Source organism: Ciconia boyciana, chromosome 7 (genome assembly GCF_034638445.1).
Source record: "Ciconia boyciana chromosome 7, ASM3463844v1, whole genome shotgun sequence".
NCBI classification, from domain to species: Eukaryota; Metazoa; Chordata; class Aves; order Ciconiiformes; family Ciconiidae; genus Ciconia; species Ciconia boyciana.
The window spans coordinates 59093322-59114290 of record NC_132940.1 but is presented as its reverse complement, the minus strand read 5'-3'; the positions used below and the strand labels follow the sequence as shown (position 1 = coordinate 59114290).

Here is a 20969-nt window from a genome sequence, read left to right as displayed (position 1 = left end):
CTGAGTTCAGGCTCCACAAAGCCCAAGAGTATCTAGATGTGTATGACAGAATTTGGCCTCTTTTAAATGATCCTTCTTCTTGTTAAGACTAATTTTCATTTACACTGTAATTATACATACTTAATACAATCCGTTACCTGCTGTGCACGTCACATCTGTAGCTATGCCAGGCTAACGCTGCGTTGACCACTGATGCTCTACAGAGAGACCCAACATGGAAGAGCCATCGACAGATCATTCCTGCAATTCCTTTAATATGTGATTCACACCAAGTATCTATGGATTAGTGAGACTCCCTGCTGCTGTTTCAAAAAGACTCAGCAAGTGGGTAGAAAGAATGCTGTCTGATAGGTATGTAACTTCAAAACAAATTCATACTGTTCCTAGAGAATTTGTCACCACAGGGGAAGAAAAGGTTATTGTATGTGTAACCTGCAGCTTTAATTATATTGTGTACTTCCCTGTGCAATTAGAAATGTGTATTTGTAGCAGATAGTTACACTTTCTAGTTATGTATCTATCAAATTCTCGTTATAATTAGGATGACTCATAATGAAATTATGCATTAGTTGCTCCATTCATTATATTGCTTGACTTACAGTCAGCATGCAAACTACAAATCTTCTGAATTCTTCCTCTCCTTCATGTTTCCTAAACAAACACGTGTCAGAAACAGAGGCATTCTAAATTGTTGCAACTTCTTTGCAAGTGATGAGTTTTCTCAAAGAGGGGTTACTGCTGCAGAGCTGAGCAGCAATCTCAGCTCCTACAGGAGTCAACAGGATTTTGCTGATGGAGAGCAAAGTGAAAGCACATGTGAGCCCTCTGTTTCCCAGGGCAATCCTACTTTGCAACATTCATAGAGTCCAGGAGGCCAGAAAATTGCCATACTGATCAGATCAGTGCTCCATCGCTCTCTGTATCTTATTTCCAGCAAGGAGCAGATTGGTGCATCAGAAAAATGCAACAGCAGTAGAGCCATGGCATGGGTAGGGAGTACACGAGTCCCATCACTGATGGCAGCTGCTGTTGCTGCTCAGGGATTAGAAAAAGCCTGAGGAAAGGGCGAGTATCTCAGAATATCTCCCTAAGACTGAACCATTTTGAACTAATCAGCCCCTAGAAGATCTTTCTGATCATCCTCCATTGGCCTACAGCTTACACCTTGAACAGTTTACCCCCCTTTCAATTACTACCCAATACATCTCCTTGTCCGTTCGGTTACGTGGCTCTCACAGATAGTTATCACCTGTTGACCACCAAGTCTGAGTGACCTTAACCTACTGCAAAGAATTGAAGCCTTTGGGATCACTGTGGCAGGGAGGTCCGTAGGTAATTTATTCAATCCATAAGGGAGGGGGGAGCTGGGATAGTCATCCATTTTTTATGAGCCACCTTGCATTCAGCATATGTAATTGGTGAACTGTGGACATGGGTGGCAATGATCACCTACTTTACTTTAACTTGTCATTGAACACTGTTGTGTCCAGTTCAGTACTGAAATCTCTCAAAAGATCATCAACAAAGTCAGCACCCCTAGACCTGTGCATCTCCAATAGGAATCTCTCTAATGTCTCTTGAACTGCTGTGTCATCCCACTTACAAGTCAATTGCACAGTGAGCCCCTTAGTGAGACAGAAGTATATTGCTCAGGACAAGGACAACTTTTCTTTTTTCCCCTTTTTATTTTTCTGCCTTAAGGTGAATGTACTGCTTATGAAAAATGCTAGATAAGTGGCAGTGAAAAAATTATTTAAATTATTCACAAAGCAGGTATTGTTCTGGCAGCCGTGCTAGCAGTCGGCATGTAATGGTCCACCCTGAGATTCACGCCTACAAAATTCAAAGTTCCCTTTGCTTCCACCAATTTTGGGAGAAGCTTAAGGTGCTAATAATCCCCCACTGTAAACTGAGAAAAAACCCTGGAGCCCTGAGCCCTCCCCTCCAACACACTGACTGTGTAAGGTGCAGGGGGTGAAAAGGGGAAGGGAGGATGCCCAAGACTGACAGCAACTACAGGCGTGGGCAAGCACAGACGGCAAAAGCAGCCCTTTAGGAGCAATATTGATTCGGGGGCAAATGTCATGCTCGTGGTAGTCCCAGATGTCTCCATCCACATCTGTGTCTTGCTTACACCAGCAACAAGCTTGCTGTCACTCAATACTTTCCATGAAGGCCAATTCAGAAGGAGGAGAGGCTATAGCCCACGCTGAGCGCACACGCTGACATGCTGTTTGGTAAAGCCCTTGGCAGCGTGGGCATCTGGTGTGCTGGTGGCAGGAAATGATGTGGAAAAAAAGAGGGTTTTAAGTTGGCCACTTTCCCCCTGGGAACAAGGCAGAAATTACCAGCTGGTTCAGCACAGACCAAGCAGCCTCCTCTCCTGCAAGGGCAACTTGCAAATAGTCCGTAACAGTCACCAGTGCAAAGGACCAACACAAATCCAAACCAGATCTTCTCAAAAGAGAAGGCTCACATCTTAACCAGCCCTCACTGCCCTCAGGTCTCAATCATTTAAAAACCTAATGCATATTTGCCATTAGTGCTCTCTTAACCCCTTCAGTCCCATGTTGTGAGGCAGCTACAGCTGGGTTTTCACCGTGCTCTGCTTTCCTCCTTAATCTCTCTAAGCGCCATTCATTTCTGAGATGTCTCCATGCATGGTATTTTCATTTTAAGCCAAGGGCTGTGAACTGGGTGGTACCAAAAAGTCAGGCAGGTGCTGAACAAGCAGCAAAAGTGCTAACTCCCCACTTGCTCTCTCTCCCAGCCTGCCTTGGCACCAGGTTGCCTCTCCAGTCCTTCAGCCCGTGTGCCATTGCTGCTGGCAGGGACACATCTGTGCTGGTGGCTTTTACATTTGTCCACTAGGAACCACACTGAGATCAGCAGCACTGAACTGACAGCAGATGTTAACAAGCTTTGATCCATCTTGACCTAGGCTGGTTATTAACTGACAACCAAGAAGAAAAAGATCTCAGCAGAGCCCTAATATTCCTGACCCAGGACCTAGGGATGCGCACGGTTTTCCTGAAAACAGCAGTGTCCAATAGCATCCTCTCACCACCCCTCTTCCACACATCACAGGCACCGCGAATGCCATGCATCGCTCACGTTTCTTCTGCTCATCGTTAGCCCGGGTGCCGTCAACTTGCAAATTCAGATTGCAAGACTCTGCTATCTGCAAACCGTATTTTGCCTTTTGGGAAGCATAGTGTACATCTGTGACTCTGTAAAAACAACAGACCACAGCACGATCCATACATTCCCCTAATCCACTTCGTGCCACATCTGCCTTATAGAGTTTTATGAACTTTCAGCTTCCAATCGCTACTTCCACTAACTCCTGCGACAGCCTCAGCTTGCGGTGGGGGCGGATGCTGTCGCGTTCATTTTGCCGTTCGCATCAGTCGTGAGAGCTCCGGCACTTTCCATTCCCGGGAGTGATTTTCTCCTTAGTTTCAAAACAATGTGTGAAACCCTGCTCTGCAGAAACAGTAGCCTCAGTAAGTTTAAGGATGACTGAAGCTATTTCCTCTCCCGGGGAGGTTTAAAAACTACAGAGAGATGAATGGGGTTAGACCTATCGCTGCATTTCTAGCAGCCATCCTCTTACAGCACTGAATAAAAGCAGGAATGGCGTGCCTAGCCTAGGTTAATAAACCCTACCGAGTGCATGCCTTAAAAGCACTACGAAACAGCCTTAAGTCGGCTTGAGATAACTAATTTCAAGCATGGCTGTCTAGTGTGCCTGTCATTCCTATTGTCCTTCCAAACTATTTCAGACATTTTGAGCAGGGAGTACTAAGCTGCGAGTTAGCAGGGGTTGTGACATTAATGGTCCAAAAAGGTTTAAGCACCAGGAGGGAACGATGACAGCACTTAACAACTGGTGGCAGTTTGGAGGATTCCGCTGGATCTCTGTTTATTAATAAGTAGGCTTCGCCTCGGAGGAAGATGTGACAACTCTCGGAGGTAGGATTTGCATGGGAAACAAAGGGAGCTGTTGCTGTTCGGTGCCCATTGTTTGTGCTTTGCTCCCTGGCTTTCCCAGCGCAGCCAGGTGCAGTCGGCAGCGGCGAGGCGGCGGTGGGGAGGGGGTGATGGGATGTGGGGGGAGAGCCAAGGGTGGAAATACTGCTGATGGTCCTGCATTTTACAGCAGAAATGCCTCGAGGACAAACCGGCTCAAATCTTGCCGCCTGCTGAGCGTGCATTCCACGTTGCTCTTCCCACGGAGTAAAATACATAGAGGTCATGCAGAAAACACTTTACTCCTTTTCTGCCGAGCCAGCTGGGCTGTTTCTGGGGTGGGAGAGAGGAGAGGGGAAGCTGTCCTAAAATAAAAGGCGAAGAGGAAGGCTATGGAGCCTGTAAGATGAGGGAGGCATGCTATTAACGTGTAAAATGTGTCTGGAGTGCCACCGATGTCATTTGAAAAGGGGAAAACAGAGCTGGGGTGGGGGGTGGGAGGGATTTTCCGGGTGAGGAACTCCTTAGGTTATAACCTAGTGCAAAAAAAGACATGATGTGTCCATCCATTTTGCATAATCAAAGCTTCCTCTGCACTGTTGGCATTGTTTTGCTGGATGAGAATTGTAGTTTCAGATGGAAAAAGGTACGATTTCCTCCTGTGCCACTGCCAGCCCCCTGCCACCCTCCTCCCTCCGAGAAACAACAGTGTGGGGAAGGATGTAAACGGCATTCAGTTGGATGCTGAAAGGTTCGGGAGCGAGGGCCGAGGGGGGAATGAACACTCAGTAGTGTAACAGGAAAGCTTCCCCTTGAAAAAGCTTGTTTCTTCCCAGCCAGAAGTCCAGGAGGTGATGCACAATGTTAGAAGCCTTGTGTACTTTTTTGTGATGCGCCTGTTTAGCATTGCTAGACAAGAAAATGTCCGAACATCAAAGAGTCGGGTCTGCATGGCAGAACAGGGCAGTGAGGTTTGCATGGGGTCCTGGTCAGTGCTGGGCTGCAAGTTTGCATTTTTGTCATTGCATATGACCCTCACCAAGATAAGTAGTGGGAACTTAATGAGTGAAAATCTTGTGTCCATGCACATGCAGAATCCCGCTCATTTGGTGTGTTTGGTCTGAGTGTGATGTTCCCTGGGTTGATGAATTGTTTCGACTTGTGCATTAAAGTTTCATTTCCAAACAACAGAGAGACTTCAGAGCGAGTGGTATTTAGTAACAATAAAATGTTCTGCTTGCGGAAATGCTTCTCACAGGAGCTATTAAAAATGCACTTAAAGGAGCTGAGAGTCATATCTTGCAGTAAGACGTATGGTATCACTTGCTCTGCTAAATTTTAAAATTAAGGTTATGATGCCATTTAAAATCTACTTTAATGTGGGAGTCATTAAGCATACTTTACAATACTGTTGTCAAAAGCTCACAACTTAGAGAATTCTGTTAGACTGATTGTTTTCATTACATCTTCATTACAAGAAGAATTCCTATATAGCAGGGACTTAACAAGTAATTTGAATTTACTCACCCTAACTAATGTTTCCTTTAAGGAGAATTTCAGTGTATTATACTACATTGTAAATAGGTCATGATATAATTCACTTAATAACAAAACACTGATGACAATTTAACAACAGAAGTGCTAAATGCATTCCATCAAAGTAAATACAGATTATGCCAAAGAGAAGCAATATTGGATCAGGAATAGTAAGAATTCCTTTTAAGAAACATAACGTAAATATTCTCCATTTGATCCAAGCCACAACTTTTCAGTCAAGTGCATTACTTTGCATTGCAAATTGGGGAAAAAAATCGTTTTGACCTGTGTTATACACACTACTTGGTATATAATGATAACAGGGAAAACTTTCTTCCAAAGAAATTGTTTCTAGCGGTTTGCAGTATGGATCAAAGAGATATTATGCAGAGATATTAAATCCGTGTCAGAAGTGAGCAATGCATGTGGAAATCAAGTACCTATTTTTTCTTCTCCGTCTCACTTTTTCCAGAGGCTTAGACAATTTTACTTTGTTTTACTTCAGTGCCTTTCTGAGGGAAGGGGCTGAAGGGGTAAAACCACAAGGAGGAGGGGGACTGCGTTCAACCTGCGCCCAGCCACAGACTTCTCGGGGGACCTGGACCAGTCCCCCAGCCTCGTTGCAAAATGGACAGGGTAATAGCCCTGCCTTGCGAAAAGGGTGAGGATAGTGTGCTAATGATGCAATGGAAATACAGGCTGTGGTACTCAGGGAACAAGGCTGAACATAGAGCTCCAGATCAAGCAAAACACAAAGCAAAATTTTGTAGCAGGAGCAGGTTAACATTTCAGGCATTTTCAACTGTAAAGTAAGACATATTGCAAATCCTGTGAACCAAAACTAAATCTGCTTTCAAAACTATTCCAGACAAATTTGCCACTTACAAAAACTTCTGCCAGCAGCTAATATCCATTCATCTGAGAGCCTGTCAGAAGTGACTCCAAATCTCTCAACACTCCCTTTGCTCCATCCATGTACAGCAGATAATGAAGCAAACTGCATCAGGTTGATTCACTGTGCTGAGAAACAATTTCCCTGTTTTCCTCAGATGCTCAATGAGTAGTTTTTGCCATGAATATCACTTGCCCTTCTGCTTATGAATTGTCTGTGGAGCTCACGCAATTTTCTAATTTATTTATTTGATATTATTTGAGAATTTCTTCAGTGAATAATTCTTGGCTAAAAGATCTTTTGGGAATGACAAATGTTTGCAAATTCATACTGTGTTGCTTAGTTCAGTCATGTGGTGTTCCTTGATTAGATAATTTGTATAGCTAACTCACAGAAAGTGAATTGCAAATTTCACAACGAAGTATACTGTTTCATATTGGATTTCCATCCCTATCTGAGCAGTCAGGTTTAAAATTCATGTCTTGCAAGTAGTCATACGAGCAACACATAAGCACTGAAGTGCTCCCACCAGACAGATGTGAGAGCCGGGTTAAACAGCCTTCAGTTTCATATGAATATTCATGAAAAGTGTTTGAATTCTTGCAGCTCAGTTAAAATGAATAGTCAGCGTCATCCATCGCGCACTACATGGGCCTTTCTCTCACAGTGTTTGCCATGTCCCCACATTCTCCCTAACTCTCCCATATAAGTCCACGCTGCCTGTGGAAGCTGTTTGAGCAGCCAAAATAAAAGGAAAACACACCTTTGTGCAATAGAAATTTCTAAATTTTCCACATTGTAGCCTCTCCTGTTGTGCCTGTCTTGCACATTGCATGACATGAAGAGAGCCAACAGGGAGGACAGCAAGAGAGCATCAGCAGTGATACAGCGAGTGCAGGAGAGAAAACATTGAAAGGGGAGAAAAATAAGAGTGACCACTGGCAGAGGGGGGATCAGCTGCTCATAGAGTACGTACATAGGAGGTAGGGACTGACACAGCATGAACACATAAATATACTGTATAATTTTTAACAACGAATCTGTTGAATTTGGGTCATTAACCTCAAGGTTTGTGGTCTTACCAGACGCAGCCCATGGCAAGCCCTGGAGCTGTTGCTCCCGGTCCTTCCCTGTGCAGGTGCTACGTGGGTGCTCGCTGCAGGTGCAGTCAAGCAAGGAGGTGACGCGGTTTAGCTTTTGTCAGGCAGGGGTCTGATGACATGCAGGGGGGTATGGAAGAGTTGTGAAAATAACAGACAAGAAGAAAACTAACTAACTAGCATCTGGTGCACGGTTTAAAAGCAGTGAAAATCAGTTGGGCGAAGAATTTCTGTCAAGTGTTTTTTCTCAGAAACAAAAAAAAATTCAGCTGTCAAAACACCAAGCTCTTTTGACTCAGAAACAAATGAGGAGGAAAAGGTTAGAAAACGCAAATATATTTGCCTTTTGAATTATCTTTGCCCTGTACTTATGTCATATAGGAGGAAGCCTCAGGTCTCCTACCAAGTGAGTTGTATTGTCCAACTACTTCCCACTTTACGTAGAGTAAGTCAGGTGTGTGCTGAATCGACAGGGTTGCTGCGACTGTACAGAGCCAACCAGCAGTGTTACACCCTCATTAGGCAGCCTTTTTTACCTTTTCAATGATTTTAAAGTCCAGTCATCCCAGATATCCTTATTTATCCTAAAAACAGAAATGTGCCTAAATTGCACGCAGCAAGCGCTGTGTGTGAGCCACACAGCGAGAGTCGCTATGGGCAATGCACGTGCGTTCATATTCCGTCAGGGCACGTGTATCGCCAGATTAATGTTACTTGGGAAGAGTAAGAGAACGAGAAGAATTAGAGGAACTAAAATCAAAGCAAACACAGAGGATCTTTGCTGGGACCAAAATTGATTCAATGTGGTCTGGAATGAAATTCCAACTTGAAACTCCCCCTGGATACCACTAAAGCTCCTGTTAGGTCTTGAAATACCTCTTTTTCTTTCTTAATATAAAGCTGTCCTATTGCCCATAATTAACCCCCATCTCTGCTTGTGCCAAGTGATATAATTTTATATGGACCACTTTTAAAGAAGTAGTTAATTTTTAAAGGGAAAAACCAGGAAAAGCCAAATCCCAGCTTGCTCTGCCCACATTGCTGGTTGCCCCTCTGGTCCATGCTTTGGTGCCTCTGATGCTTGGTCAAGAGCAGAGCGCTCCCACTGGCAAGCCCTGCAGGGACACACAGCAACATCTTGGAGCCGTAGCATCTTCTTCTAAGATCCTGGAAAGGTTGGAGGCAGTGACACAGTCACAAGTGCACCTGGGCGTCCCCACTGTTTATTTGTCATCTACTTCTGTAACTCCACAGGAGGAGTGACCTGGCAGCTCTGAGGTCCTCAATAGTCTTTCAAAACTACTCCAGTAAACACACAAGCTCTTTAGGTAACCCTTTGCATCCTGTAACTGGACAACACCTCATCAAAGCCTGCACCAGCCTTTCTTGGCTACTGAATCCTTGGCACTGATCTGCACCTGGCACCGATCTGCACCACAACTCTCCATCACAGGGAACCGGTAGATCCAAAAGCAATGGGGAAGGTGTCCTTCAGGGGAAAGGAGAAAAATGTCAAACCAGCTGCAGATGTTAAGAGTCTCCAAAACACTGAAAGGGGGTAATAGCTAGATTCCCAGACTGCGGACATGATGGGCACAAGCAGCCAGGATCTGTGCTCCAGCCATCCCCAGGTACCCAGCAATTTTGTCTGAATTCAGTCTTCCTCCTGCGCTGTATGCCACTGCATTGTCCTAAAGGAACCACCTCCAGAAAGGTTTTGAAGACCAGAGGAGACAAAAGAACATTTCTCCCATTTCCCCACTTCCCTGTCAGTGGATCAGAGTGGGACTAAAGTTTCTGCTTGAGCCCAAAGTTGTTCATCTGCTCGAGGTCGCCATCCTGGCAGAAGCCCTCTGGACAGCACTGTCCTTGCGTGCCTGCTGAGGCGTGGTACCAAAGAAGGGGCAAGATAACATTGCCTGCCTTAAAGAAGCATTGCAGAAAACATTCAGTATACTTGGCTGTATTTTATTTGCGGGCAAGCTATTTTCCACCTCAGCAGAGTGGTACTCCTTACTGACAACCATTAGTTATTTGCAAATTTAGATAGGCCTTATAAACGTCAGGCTCCTGAGTGAATAAATAATGTTTCAGAGCAATAACTTGAAATAAGTCAAACTAGGAATAGTGAGAAGACCAGGAGTATGATCCCTTTGGGACACACTCCCTACCACTTCTAATTAATATCTGGTACTTAAAGCATCACAGCCCATGGTTAAATCAAAGTCAGAGGAAACAAAGGAATATAAAATCCTTCTGGAGACTTGTGTCCCTCTCCATCCACAGGAGCGGGAATGCTCCTCAGTGCTACTGCCAAACAGACTGACTCTCTGACCTTGGTTAGGGGTGTATGTTTTTTTGGGGGGACAACCCAAGGGACCCCGCAGCCAGGCTGCCCTGGCAGCTTGCAGCTGCCCCAGGGTTGGCATTACCCCTTGCTCTCCCACTGCCTTTCCCTTCCCACCCAGCCACCCCCTCCTGCACCTTCCAGCTCTCCAGGCCCTCTGGGGAGCCAGTTCAGCTCACAAAACCTCCAGGAAACTGTGCTTTGGTTTTGGCTGGCTGAAGGAGCCCAGTTGGGAGCCAATGAGCACAAGAGCTGGTGCAAGAAAAGCAAGAGAAGAACATAGCCAGGAGTGAGGTATGGGGAGCAAGGAGCAGTCACAGTCCTGGCACAGCACATGTTCTAGCTAAACACCCCTAAATTCCTCTGTCCTAATGACCCAGTGAGACTGCTGCAGAAACAGGCTTCAGATAACTACGTCTTGACCACAGCAACATGTTGCAGAGCCCAAGAGTTCTAAAAGAACTGAAGGGCAGAAAAGGACAACAGCTTTGTCTGCGCTCATTGGTCTTCGACCATCGGGGCCCATCTAGCTATTGATGCTAGCTATTGTTTTTAAGCTTATATGTTGAATTCCAGAGCTGCTGTTGTGGTGATAGGGAAAGAATTGATTTGGCTGTGAAAAACAGTCCTTGCGGAGCAGGTGTAAGGATGACTGTTGTGATTTGGTGAAGTTTACTGATCCAGGAAATAAGGGTTTCGAAACAAAGCCTGAGTGGAAAACATCAATGCAACTAGGACATCTTTCAATTCCTTCAACAAAGCATATATACTTCAAGGCAGAGGGAGTAATAATCCAAGCAGGGAACAAAGGAAGTTCATTTGTAAACATAGCTTTTTGTTAACTGGAGGATCTGCAAATGAAAAGTCCCCTGACTTTTGAAAACCCATGTTAATGATGCATCAGGGTATAGCATAAACTTCTGACAAATTCCCCCTCTTTGTTTGCTTCCATATAACATGGTGATCTTGCTGCCACTCTGCTCTTTGAAAGCTCTGCTGCTCTCCTAATTATTAATTGCAGGAAACATGTATTCCCCCATCTTGCAAAAAGCATCACAGGACATACCGTCTGGTTGTGAAATATCCCAAGAAGTCCACAGCAAAATCTTTTTTGGTAGAGTTTAATTAAGATGATCCAGTAATTTGTGTGCAGCTGATTTGGAAGGATTTTGTCACAGGTAAACAAGCTTTGAAAAAAATTGCTTTTATCTCTTCTTGCTTTCTGTTTTAGTCATATTTCAAGTGGATTAGTATAATCTTTCCTCGGCCAAACTCCGCAGCCAGTCTATTCCATCATTGTTCTAATTTTACTAAAAGAAAATGACTGAAAGCAATTAATTAAAAAATCTCTTCAGAGATGCATATGTGGATGCGCTTATTCACTAAGAACTCACAAAATAACTCTGCATTTTAAAACAATTTATCCGGTGCATTAAGCGTGAACAGGATGTCTTTGTTAGGTGCGCCTGCCTTTAGATGGTTCCCTACATGAATATGCTTGTCGTGTAGAGATATCTGCAGTAACTCAGCACAGAGAGGATCCCCTTTTAAACTAGGTTTGAGTTTCTAGACAGGCTTCTTTTTTATTTTTTTCCTGTGTGATGAAGAAGTTGATTGATTTCAAGTGAGGAGTCTTTGCCTGCTGGGACCTGGATTGTCAAAAGCCATCACAGAACTTGCAAAATTCTGTCATAACACCAGAAGCCTTAACTCTGCTCCAGAATCATCAGAGTTCAGGGAAAATTCCAAGTAATTGACAACAGAAGTTTTCTTAGCAATGATATTCTGCCAGACTGAGACATTATTTTCTGCACACACAGGCACCAACATGGGGGACAGTACTGACACAAACAGTAAACTCTGTTGACATGAGTGAATGTATCATCACCAAGAAGACACAAGTGTCTTCACACTAAAACCTTGTACTAGACTATTCATAAACTTTTAAGGTCGATCAAAAAGGCAAATTCCCATTTTGCAAAGTTTCTTTGATTTCTTATGAGCCAAATAAAACCTCTAAATTTCCTTGAATTCAGGGTGAGGGAGAAGGAAATCAGGATTCCTGCTCTCAAAGCTGTGCCCCTCCTTAATAAAACTCCAGCACATCTGTGCCGTGAATGCAAATAAGTGCTGTCATCCAGCGCAAGGTGCAGAGGTTCTCCTGGCAGAGCAGAGAGAAGTTTCCTCTGCAGAAGTGCTCGTGCTCTGCCGTGAGTGTTCATCTACAGAGTTGATGCAGCAGCCCTGCTAGTCTGCAAGCACGCTTCCCAGGCAATTTGAATGTACCTAGGGAGGCTCCTAGAAGTTTTCACGTACTCCACCTCTTCTTTGAGCAGGAAATCTTGGACAAAGGTATTTCGCCAGCCCTCTTTGTCACTGAGTTCGTTTATACCTTCTTCAGCCTCCATTAAAACATGCTCTGTTTGTCTACTCTTTCCACTCTTTGTCTGCTCTTTCTACTCTCCATTCTGCTTGTCTCTATTTAAAAAGCCTCACATATCACAGCCTGCTGGTCACTAGCCAGATATCCAGATGGTACTTATGTACCACATTGATAGGTGCCTTATAAATAGCAGGGAGAGGGGGAAAAAATATCATGGGAAGACTTCAGATGCTCTTTTTGATAAATGGCAATTGTAGATCAAATTAGCTGGTTCTCTCCTTTGGAGAAGCTGGGGAAGCAACAACAGTTGCAGTCCCGCAGAGCAAACACGCGAGGACACGTCTCTCGCTGTCAGGTTTTAGCTTTCCACTCAGAGCAGTGTCAGGTGGATGGTCTGTCTATCCATCCCTCTTCTTTGAAACACACCAGGTTTTTGTCTGGGTTTGAAGGTTTCTCTCGGTGCCTGTCACCGTACTGCCTCCGCACAGCTACGCTGTGTCAACTACTTCTGCACAGACAACTGGTTTCTGGAATAAAGAGCAAACACTGCTCACCTTAATTGTGTGAGTATCCCTCTGGCAATAATCAGGCTAATTGCCTCAGTAAGGCCAGCAGGATTTGGCTCTAAATCAACCACCAAAACGATTTAAGCATAAGTGCATGAGTTTCTCTACAACTCCAAGGCCCACTCGCTAAACGTTATTTACATCTCACTCAGAAATTCTGTTTCTTTTCTCCCTTCCATTTGCCAAGGAGCAAAGTAGAAGGGATGAGGTTTTCAGGAACACCCGTGTGAGCAGGGGGCTGAGCCCATCCTGAATGCAATGGCAGGGAAGACAGATCTCTTTCCCCTTTGCTGAAACGCCTCAAGAAGTCTGCCCGTAGGAACCCCAGTTTGCATCGCGCCTGGGGATCCCACCAGCCTGTGCGTGTCCTCCGGGCCGGCACAAAACTGCAGAGGAACCTGCCAAGAAGAGAACCGTTGCCCGAACCTGCTGTGGCTGCGTGTTTGATTTATACCTTAAAGCATGAGATAACATATCCTTTAAAATATTTAGCTTGCTCAATAAAGCTGATATATGCTCTCCTTACCTACAGAAATTTCTAGATTTTTTTTTTTAAATCGTATTAAGCAATTGGTGTGTCTCTTGTGGCAAATATTTTAGCATAACAAAGAAGTACCATCCGCTTCATTTTAGCAATTGGCTCTGGAGGGGGCAGGGAGATGAAATCCTTGGGGTCAGCCGGCGTGCTGCGCTGGGTGCTCCCCAAACCAAGGTACCTGGAATGAGGCGCTGATAGGAAAGGCTTGAAATCCCTCCTCCATCAAGGGATATGTGGCACAGAACCACCTCTCAAGGGCGAGACCTTCCATGGGTCTTTCAGAGAACTGCGTCTTTTTAAATAGCGTTTTGGGCCATTTCAACTGTTTCTATAACCGCAGGTCTCGGGAAGAGCCCCAGGCTGGGCTGCAGTCTGTCACGCCTGTCCCATAAGTCGGGGCAAGCTGTTCCTGCTTGCCATGTACCTTAGTGCCACAGGGCCTTTCCGTGACCCACAGCAGGAGCAACAGCTGGCACAGATGCACAACCGTAAGCCTCTGGGGCCTCAAATTAAAAACCCAACATGCTTATGGAGTTTAGGGACCCTGAGGGCTGGGGAGGAGGTAAGGTGGTCAAGGGATCACATCTTCCACCTACAACCTGCCTTGGTCCTGCTGGGGTGTTTAAGTCTCCTACTGGAGCTAAAGCTTTTTTCTAAGTAGTCCCAGTTCATTGCCTCCCCTCTTAAAAAAATCTTTACACGTCTCTAATCATTTTCACTGTCAGTCTCTGCACTCTTTTTATATCCATTAAAGACTTTATGAGATAGGATGACCAGAAATGAAAAAAGATTCTGAGAATAGAGCATGCAATTGATTTATGTTAATGGCATTGTAATAATATTTTCAGTGTTTGATTTCTTTTTCATTCTGTACACAGCTAAAATGTTGATTACTTTTCTATTCCTCTCTCATTTATTGAACAGCCACTTACATTGGGCTCCACAAATTTATTCTCAGGTCTGTCTCCACAGCAGTTAAAATATAATTAATTTAAAATCCACCAACACACGAGAATTTGAGATGATTCTTTCCAATCAATCTTACTAGAATTCATCAATGAGTTTCACCAGCTGTCATGCTGCTCATGCATTTGTCTTTGTAAAGCTCCTCTGACTTCACTAGCTTTCACACATTTAACAACTGTTCATACTAAAAAAAACCCCAACCCTGTAATTTCTATTGAAACACACTGTAAGCCTCAGAAGCCCCCCAGATGTGCGTGAATAAATATCAGTCACCTGTGACAGCATCCTTAATGATTTTTGCATTTCTTTATGCTGATAACTTTCATCTCTTATGCATATGTCAGAGATATAAAAAAGTGTGCCAAGATGTGTTAGGAGTTTATAAAGTCAATCAGAGAATAAATGTTATTGCTTAATTTTGCCTTCATAATATATTCTGCCTTGAAAATTGTATTAGGTGTCAAATCGCCTTACCCTAAAGGGATTAGAATATGAAAAGTATCCCTCAGTGATGAAGGGGAAAAAACCTTGACTATTTTTATGATGGAGTTCAATAACCCAACAGAAGGGATTATAAAGCATGGTGCCAATGATAGCCAGAGACTGACTATAAAGACCTTTTTTAGTCAACTAAAGATGAGCAAACTGTTTTGGACAAAAAACCAGCCAGATTCTTGTCTCAAAGTTGATACAAAATCAAATACAAATATTTCATCAGAGGTATGACAAAGCCACTTGCCTTTCTTCTGTTCATTACAAGGTGGCTGTGCACTGCCTTATTTTGGCTGGTAGGAGACAGAAATACAAGATCACAAATTTGGGATCTGCTGAAAGCTGGAAACACCAACAGTAACAACAATTTATCTTCAAAGAGTTGCCAAAATTAAGGGGTAAATCTTCAAAGCAGCTTGGCATCAAGAGTGCCTTCAGTCTTCCCTGGGAAACGGAGAACCAAGAACAGGGGCATTGCTCTTTCATTTTCAGCCTGCCCCTATAAAACAACTAGCAGTTATCACACCTTTCCTACAGGTTAGAAAACAGGCGTGATGTGGGCAAGTGATTTTATATTAAGGGATTTCAAGGTCACAAATAGTCATATAAGCTTGTTTTGTAACAGTGTCACCTAATATCAAAAGTCTCTATTTTTTTGTGGTGAAGCACTCATATTGTTAGCTGCTTCAAGCAGAGGTGCAGGAGCAAGTTGCCGGGATGAGATGCGAGTCAGTGTCTCCGTATTCAGTTTGTGAGACCATACAGCTAGCATACAGCAACATTTGTGTACCTTCATGCATGATACATAACGCAAAGTAGTTACCAAACTAATAAGCATAATTTTATCTAATTGGCATATTTATTATTGACGTGTGTGACATGGTAGCTGATTAAAGCCTCAGGTCGTGCCAGGTGGAAGACAAACATATAGCCATAAAGATCAATTAAATGTGTTTAGATGTCGCACGTGAATGCAACACTTGCAAAAGGCGTTGGACAACACCATGGGGAGCGCCCGAGCCGTGGGAGGAGAGGCAGCAGCCCATTTCTCCCACCCCTCTGGATGTGCCAGTGGGCTTTGGAGAGGTCCATCGGAGAGGTACCAAGAAGGGTCCTGCGCGGAGGGCAACCTGCTGGGAAAATGAGCTCGGCAGGGCTGGAGCTCGTGAGTGTCACACCACGTGGTGACCCCCGGCGAGTCCCCCAGGCCGGATTTCGGCAGGACTGAAGTCCCTGCTGCAGCCAGAGCCCTCCCGCAGCCTCACGCAGGCACTTCTCGCTCCGTTTCTTGCCCCCCTGAGCAGGACTGCCAATCAACCGCAGGCTGACAGGTCTGAGTATCTCTTTCACAGAAGAAATGAAACCCCAAGAGTATGCACGTTTGCTGTGTAAGTTTTGCACCTAGATGTATGTTTTTGCAACGTCTCAGAGGGGCAGGGCAGCAATAAGCTGGCCATGTTTGATACACCCTTGGCATTATCCTGCTGGCCACTCCATGTTCCTTAAACGCGGAGATACCTACTGCGCCGAACTGGTGATGTGCAGCGAGCGAAACCCCGCCAGCTCCGCATGACATACTGTATACTGCTACAAAAGCAGTAACCTCCGGCCACCTCTGCTCTTGCAGGCTGTTGGTCATCCTGCAGAGTCAAGTGCATTGACCCAGCGCCGGGTGCAGCCCAAGAGCATGCTGAGCAATGAGCCAGTGTTGCCCTTGTGCAGGGAAGGTTGCACAGACCCCAGCAACTAAACACACACGGCAAGCTCACGTTCTCTCTGGATGCTTCGCTTTCCTGGAGGGCCTTATTCATATTTCTAAACTGTTTGGTGTGAGCAGCAGAGAGGGATGAAAGATCGGGACAGTAGCAGCTGCGAATGAATTGCTGTATCGCAGGTACTGAATGTTTATTTTGCAGCTATCCAAGGCTGGTTACACGATAACTAATATCCTGGGGAGGAAAGAAGCAGAGCAGTAGTGGTCTGGCCAAGGAAGTGAAAGGTGGAAGGGCAGTTAGAGACGGTACAGTTTTCTTAGCTCTTTCTCTCCGGCTATTTTTTTCTGGGTGGGGGGGTGTATTTACAGCATCATGGGAACCGGACCATCAGCTCTTCTTTCAAAGAGCTTGTTGCCTGCCATTAAATTGCACTGTATAATATCATAAATCCAGAAAAACGACATTTTCATTCATGAGCTTTCATAGTAACTACAGAAACAAATCTTCCATCTCTGAAGCAGTATCTGCCTTTCAGATTCTCAAGCACACATTTCCCAGGATAGTATTTTTTTTCCATTCCTTCTTATGTGTTATTTTATATGTTATATTTCTGGATTTCACGTGTACATGACTAGGAAACATTGCTTATCCAGAGTTCCTCTTCCTCTCTTAACTCATCTGTTTCATCTATAACTTATTTTATTTCCAGACATGAAAAAACAGTTACAAATTATATCTGACATCATTTCCCCAGCTCCTAAGATTTCAGATGTGTCTTGCTCCATGGTATCTTTTTTGCTAAATCCATGTGAATAGGACAGAATGTGTGTAGCACAAGAAGCATTTTATCATAAATTAACCCTGATTTCTTAATTCAGATTCTAGTGATATTGTCAAATTACTTCACGTTCTGCTAACTCCTGATTGTCTTTACTATCCATCCTCACAATTGAAAAATCGAACAAACAGGCTATTATGTGTGAAAAGCAGTTTTTAACACAAGAAAATGAAACATAAAAACAAATGCTGAAACCAATAAACTTCAGAAAATGCAAAGCTACAGCTGTCATCCTTATCATCAAGAGTGGCAACAGCATCACAGCTAAAAATGAAAACCCTCAAATTCAACCAATGTTCCATGCTTGTACAGTGCCAGGTACTTGCCATACCAGCCCGTAGCAAGAACAGATCCCTACTCAGTACAGGGTTAGTGTTTTGACTGAAAAGGTGTGGGAAGAGGGGTGGTATTTTCTTATTTGAAAGCAGATGAGCAAAGGCACAGAAAAATTATGCGTATTGTCCAAAAACATGTAGGAAGCCTAAAACAAAGTTAGCAGTCAGTCTCCCAAATCCCAGCGCAATGACTACACCCCCGTTAATGTCTCCTACTCCTACATTCATGGAATCGTGCCCGTTTTTGTCTTATCCCCCTGGGTCATTGCACCTGGTGTGAGAGCTGCCACCTCAGTAAGACAAATGCCCTGCCTAGACACAGTCCTGTCTTCAAAACCAGCCAGCAATGGTCTCCTAAGGAAGATACAAGAAATTCCTTAATTGGTAAATGCAGGATAATCTATGCCAATGAAGGTCTTATCCTGACAGAGATAAACTTTAAGCCTTGAAGCATGAATTTTTATGGCCGTTCCAAAATCTAATTTATTAGAGCTAAATATTATTACTCAAAGTATTCACATTACCTATAGACATGTCCACTCCATCTCAGAAATTGCACTCCCACACCAAACTGTTCAGTTACCTATTTAATTAGCACAATTTTTTGTGATGGATGTTGGGGCGTAGTACAAGACCCACAGGCCTCTCAGTTAATGAGTACTACCAGGTTAACAAAGGAGGAGAGAAGAGAGGAGCACGGCATATTTTTTACTAGTCCCAGTATTCACAAGTGAGATTTTAGATCAAGGTAAATAACGCTGAAACGCTGCCAGACTTGTTTCTCTGGATTTCTGAATGGTTTCCCCTTCACTGTTGCCGTGCCAAGTTTCAAATTTGCTTTGTGCCAAACTTCATACAAACAAATTTGCAGAAAATTCATTTCAAAGTCTGACTTACACTAATACAAGCAAAAACTAAACGTGAAAGGAGCATGTCTGAGTATTAGGGCTATGGCTGTTCTTTCTGTGATCACTTAGATGAGGAAGAGAAACAATAAAGCCAGATTTACTTTTATCTCATCACAGCTAAGCCCTAGATTTCGCATAAACAGATACCAAACACACCTAAAACTCTTAACCAGCTTTTTTTTCAAGCACACGAAGCGAAGTCTAGCTTTGAGGTAGGAGGGAAGGAAAACTTCATTGTGTCTTTATAGGAACACTTTAAACTCCCTTTTCAAGGTTTATTTTCCCATTACAGCTCCTAGAAACTCATATAAATGCTCCAGTTGAGATCAGCAGAATCAGGCACCTGAAGGAAATCTATGACGTGAAACCCACGTGGAAAAAATGTTGGGTTTATATGCATATTTCTAAAGTTATTATCAAACTAGGGGGAGCTAAAACATTTATTTTTCCCTTGAGTACCCAGAGATGCTAAGATGCCCAAGGTGCTTCAGTGCTGAGCACTGGGGGAAGATGTGCAGGGGGTCTCTGGCCACAGGCAGCAGGAGCAGCTCCTCAGCTCGGGTCACCCCTGTTTCCCCCTGGGCCATCACCTCCTGGGGAGAAGTGAGGCTGGCCAGAAAGCTGCAGCCAATTAGAGGTAATTAACACAGCTGGAAATCCATCCCAGGCAGCTATTAGTGAGACACTCAAGGGAAGGGATGGGAAGATGTGTCCAGACTCTCTGTTTTTCACTTTCTTGAGCAGCTACTCAACAGAGAAATGTCAGTGGGAGACTCACCTCCCCTTTCTGTCTCACATGCTAAGGAAAAATGTAAATTAAAAGTGGCCTTTGACCCTGTCTGCTTCTGATGAACTGTTGAAAGGGGTTATAAAGCAAGGACCGAGGCAGGACTGTGGTGTCTCAGGGCCACCCTGTCCAAGGGAAGGCGAGCACTGCTCCCAGCAAGGTTTGGGAGCTCCCAGCAGCTCCCAAACCTCCGCTTTTCCACTGCCCAGCACAAGACAAAGCTGCATGTCATTTACCCAAACACCAGCTGCAGCTCGATTGGAGGCAGCCCAGTTTTTCAGATTTGTGCTTGCATTCATGGACATTTAGCCTTTTTATAAACAGGTAATGAGTGTGGGTCAGCTGGGGATAAGCCAGGGCTCCTTCCTCCCCTGCAACAAAGCTCCCATTGCAGTGAACTCGTGTGTGGCCTGAAAGCTGTCTGGGCAGAGGGGCTCCAAAGGCAGTAAACTCAGTTATCACTGCCCTACAAGGTACACAGAACTCCCAAAAAGCTGCTTTTTTTCTTTGAAAGAACAAGGATGGCACAATCCCCTTCCTTCCAGGCAGCAACCTGACCCTGCTCCTTCAGCCCCTGCTACGCAGCCCTTAAAAAACAACAAACCATCCAAGCAAATCCCCCGGAAAGCCCCAGGCAGCCTTTTCTAGCCTCTCCTTCACTGTTGGGCATCCAGGCAGGAGGATCCTGCTGCCAGCGACGGCTGGCCGAGCTTTCCCCCGCCACAGAGCTGGTGCCCGCAGTGCTGGGCTGGCCACCACTGCTCACACTCTGGCTGCCCCATTTGCAATTGAGCCCAGGTGAGGAGCAATCAGTGCACTACACTAATCACTTCTGCACTAACCAGCTTTATGTTATTTTGTCATACTAATTGCTCTGCAGTCCAGCAGATAACAACTTTTGGGTAATGCAAGCCATACATCTACTGCTGGGTGTTTGCTGGTCATTGCTCTGACACAGCCAGCCCAGTCTTCTGCCAGCTCCTGCTTTGCCCCACTCAGCTATAATTCACATTTGCATGCACTTTTCTCACTATCCTCTCATGCAGAGGCACGGGTAAAGAGCAGATCAGCTAGGTAAAATTATCCTTCTCCCCTTTGATCCTATTTTCCCTCATTACGTCCTTCCCCTAACCACAGTGAGCAACTGATCTTTTGCAGCACATGCCCTGCAAAAGTGGGTAGACATTTATAGTGCCACTACTCAAGGTAAGTCAAGGCTTTTAATCTTTCAGAACAATTTGCCTCACCAGCTGTTAGCTATCTGAGTTTGCTCCAGCTGACTAATGCCCTCTGGTATCTAAGTATCTAAAAAGTATAGCGCATTTAAAACCTGTTTCTCCACTCTTATTAATTCTCTCTAGATTGCAGTGGAATATGCAAACATTTGCAGCCCCTCAAACCTGTGCTCCAGAGAGCTTTCCTCCAAAGTTGCACAGAAGGTGTAAAACCACAGAGGCACAAGCAGCCCACAGGGGAAGCAGGTCTAAGGACAAAAAGAAAACAAAAAAAATCTTCTAGGCAGTGCTGTGGCAGCACACTGGCTGCATGCTGATGCAGACGACGGGTCTGGGCAGTTAAATCTTTCCTCCCTTTT

General features: G+C 44.5%; 1 protein-coding gene across 2 annotated transcripts in view; it reads left to right on the top strand.

The window, feature by feature from the left end:
* The window catches only part of KCNMB2 (potassium calcium-activated channel subfamily M regulatory beta subunit 2), a 158650-nt gene that overhangs the window by 50601 nt on the left and 87080 nt on the right, over positions 1-20969 (top strand). Inside the window, exon 1 of one of the 2 annotated variants that reach the window (XM_072867639.1) lies at positions 3910-3975. The exons of the other annotated variant lie outside the window; for it this stretch is intronic. The gene's annotated coding sequence lies outside the window, so the exon portion shown is untranslated. Of the gene's footprint in view, positions 1-3909; positions 3976-20969 lie in introns of those variants that run through there. 2 annotated transcript variants of the gene reach the window in all.